The sequence below is a fragment of the Cygnus atratus genome, chromosome 1 (assembly GCF_013377495.2).
Source record: "Cygnus atratus isolate AKBS03 ecotype Queensland, Australia chromosome 1, CAtr_DNAZoo_HiC_assembly, whole genome shotgun sequence".
Classification (NCBI taxonomy): domain Eukaryota; kingdom Metazoa; phylum Chordata; class Aves; order Anseriformes; family Anatidae; genus Cygnus; species Cygnus atratus.
The window spans coordinates 144,996,531-145,000,446 of record NC_066362.1 but is presented as its reverse complement, the minus strand read 5'-3'; positions in this window follow the sequence as shown (position 1 = coordinate 145,000,446).

The window sequence follows — 3,916 nt, the reverse complement described above, 5'->3', positions numbered from 1 at the left end:
AGCTGCAACTTTGCAACCACTGAAGTGAAGGGTTTCACTCTGGCACCAGGATCATTTCTTTAGGAATGATGCTAATTATAGAACACGTGCATTGAGATCCAGGAAAAAAACAGACTGGCTTTCCTTAATTGCTTAATAGTTGGGGGTGACTCATTTTTATACCACTTCACACCACTGCCTTGGGAGAAAAATATTCCTTTAATGCTGCAGCATGGACTTCATTCTTCTTCACCCTCTTGACAGAAAGCCTGCCGTCACACAATGTCTGAAATATGGGATTTTGTGCATGTGGGTGGAGAGGCGGCTGCAGTCACAGCCCCTTCTGCCAGCAGTTCATAAGAAAAAAGCCCTGTTTAAGAGGTGCCATTCCCACCTAATTCTACCCGGCACACTGTATATAACGCAAAGGCCAGAAAACATGCTTTGGTGAGTATTTTCTAAAAAAAAAAAAAAAAAAAAACAAAAACAAAAAAAAAAAAAAAAAAAAAAACCTCATGGTTGCAAAACACGACTCTTTTTCAGCAGGGCTGTGCCTCTCGATGTGCCAGGTGCTGGGCTGGTGTCAGCTGGCAGAAGCTACGGGTGCTGATGCTTGAAAGGTATCGAAGGCATCGTGCCACGGTTCGAGTATCTGCATCAGCAGTTTTTGCTGTTACAGGAGAAGGAAGACAGACTCGTACGATACCAAAGCAGCCAGCGGCTGGTGAAACCTTCGGCTCACCTGTTTGCAGGACGGAGACCAGTAGTCCCACTGCTCTGCTCACCCGCTGGGATACTCGTGCTCGGTAGGGAAGGCAACCACCAGGACAGCCACTCCAGCGTAGCGCAGTGTCACAGAGAGGGCCGTTTGCTTTGTCTTCCTTCAACCTTTCAGATGAGAATTAAGGGCAGTTGAACACATACATCTGAGGGTCTTCGCACAGGCTTTCTGAACATGCTGCTTCTCCTACAGAGCTCAGTGTGTAGGACTGCACAAGACTTTCCCTGCAGGTACAACTCTCGTTGCCTGTACAAACTACTGACGCACACTGGAGCTGCTTAAAAGCTTAAAGGTGGCACAGATGAACAAAACAGACATTTGTTTTAAGTATAACTGCTGAAAATCATGAGTTGCATCCTTGCACTCTTCTGGTTGATGGAATAATAATGCACGAATCTAGTAAATTAACTGAAAACAAACAAACAAAATCCCCCCCCAGTCTTTGCAAGGCTTCCAAAGCAGAAAGCTGATAAAACCATACAGACATCTCACATGACTGACTTCAATCCTTTATGTTCCAAGTCCCTTTATTCCTTTTTCCATTGCCACAAAATTCACACACGTACAGCTTACTCAGCAGCAAATCCCTCAGGTGCATCGCATGAGTGGATGCCTGCGGGTCTGCTCTTCTTGGCATGACATACATGATAAATTACATTTAAATTTAGAATTGGCAAGTACAAATCCTATGGCTCAGTTTCAAATGCTCCAGGAAGAAAACCCAAAAAATTTGGCAACAGCTTTAAAAAATACATACAGTTTATCTAGGAACTAATACTGTATGCAATGAACAACTTCAAGGTTTCTGTACCATTTATGATTATAAATTAATCAGCCTAGGCGTTACCACTATAGGAGCTAAAAAACAAAGTCAGAGTACCCCGTAAAGGGGAACAGCACACAGTGGCAAATACTGGAAATCATAAGGAAAACATCATTCGAATGCTGGTCATTTGCATTTACTTTTACGATCGTTCAAGCTTGAAGCTGTCAATCCATATTTATGGGAATGTAAAATGCACAGGTGGTTTCAAGCGAGTAGGAGACTGGGAAGAGTGAAAGAAAAAAAAATCTACTACACTGGCTGATAGGGAGCAACTCCTACCTGGAGAGTATTTTGCCCAGTCTTCCTCTGAGGGAAGGTGTTTTCCACAAAGGACCTCACAGGAATGAAGCTTAAGAGAGGCAAACAATTGTGCGTATGTAAGAACTAAATACTCTAAGCACCTGCTTCCTCAGATTAACAAACCAAAAAACCTCAAGCCACATACTTTATGCTCCACTTATCTCAAAAGATAAAAGCATCGTTAGGTTGATTTGAAGCTCTCAGCACGTACAAATGTTTCGCAAGCTCCGGTACTATGAGACTATTTGGTTACATCATATACCAATGATTTAAACTATTTCTGCTAAGTTATATTATACCTATATAGTTTTAAAAGATAATTGTGTCAGTAGCAAGCATTTCACTGCTTTTGGCTAGACAGAGGCAGTTGATGCCATGGGGTGTTACACACTTATTCTCCAAAGCCTACAGAACAGAAATGACTTGTTTTCAGTAGAACAAGTAGATAAATCAACTGCATTAAAAGAGCATACTACTGCTTTTATATCTCAGATGACTTCTGTAGAATCTGTGGAATACTGGAGTTACATAAGCAAATGCCATCCTAAAAAGGACATAGAAAGTAGTAATTGGGGTCAGCATTACACCCTAACTTCCTATACAAGAGAGAGAAGCACCTGAAGACTGAGACACTGACATCTAGCGGCTGTCGTGCAAGATCTGACATTTACAAACACTGCTTGGGGTAAAGAGACTAACAATAAATCAGTAACTGGGCGTTTCTAACTTGCTTGCTCTATTCCTATACGTAGAAAATTAGCTGATTTGTTCAAATTTGTCCTAACCCTGCTTTCTAAACATCATACACACCTGAAGTTTTCTCAAGTAGAAGAACGTGAGCTTTGTGTGCAGCATGTACATTTGCTCTTGTAGGCTGCGCTGACATAAATGAAACCTGAATGCTTATATGAAAATCTTAGATTTTTTAAAAGAGTATTTTAAGTATATTTTAAGTATTTATACCCTCACAACTGTGAAACAAAATATGCCATCATGCAATACTTAAGTTACCTGATGTGAGCCAAATAGATACAAGTTATATAACTCAATGCACTACCTTCTCAAAAAATTCTTGCATCTAAGCAGCTCTGATTACAGCATATGTACTAATCATAGTTGTATTTACTATTTAGCTACTCTTTAACAAAGAGTTATTAGTTTATAGAGGCTATGACAAACTCATTTTGATGAGGTAGTGTTTAGTAGAAGAGCCCTGTGTGAAAGGGTGTTGAATAGTTTCTGGTAAAAAAAAAAAGTTATGCTTAAGCATTGGAAGACACTGTTGGGGAAAAAGGAGACTGACCTCTGTACGCTTCATAATAGATAGCTGGTGAGAGGGGAGAAAGAAATAACTGAACAAATTTGGATTTGGTGAAAACTGACTCAATTCCACTACTCTTGAGCAATATTGCATTAATTTACTCTTTTTTTTTCCCCTTAAGTATTACTGAATATACAAAATATCCAGAGGCTAACATTGTTAATGGGAAGTTTCCTTTACGTGAAGTTTCCTTTCCTCTGTTTTCAAAGTGGAAGCCAACTGTTGAAGTCTTTGGGCTTATTCACATTTACTTTCTGTGAGGCTTGTCAGGAACTGCACTCGTAACTTGTTGCATCTTGCTAGAACTGAAGGTATCTTTCAGGCTAGAAATAAAAGTTATACTCTACCAATCCACTGTATAAAATAAAGGAAATACATAACTGAAGACTAACAGAATTGATAACCAAACGAATTATAAAAGTATCTTTGGTTGGTTAAGGTCTATTTTAAAATGGTTAATAAAAAAAAGCTGGAGATGCAACATAGCACAGAGCAGCAACCCCTTCCTCAGCAATGCTATTGCAACATGTCCTTCAAGAATTCAGTAATGAGGAAGTTAATCTCATTGGGAGAAAAACAAAAGGCCGGGTATGCTCAATCTATCTATCTAAAGCTTAAAAACAAATTCAAAATTATGGCAACAAGTCAAAAAACTCTACATGAGGACAGATTCATAGAGCTGGCTTTTATAAAAATAAAACGTACTACA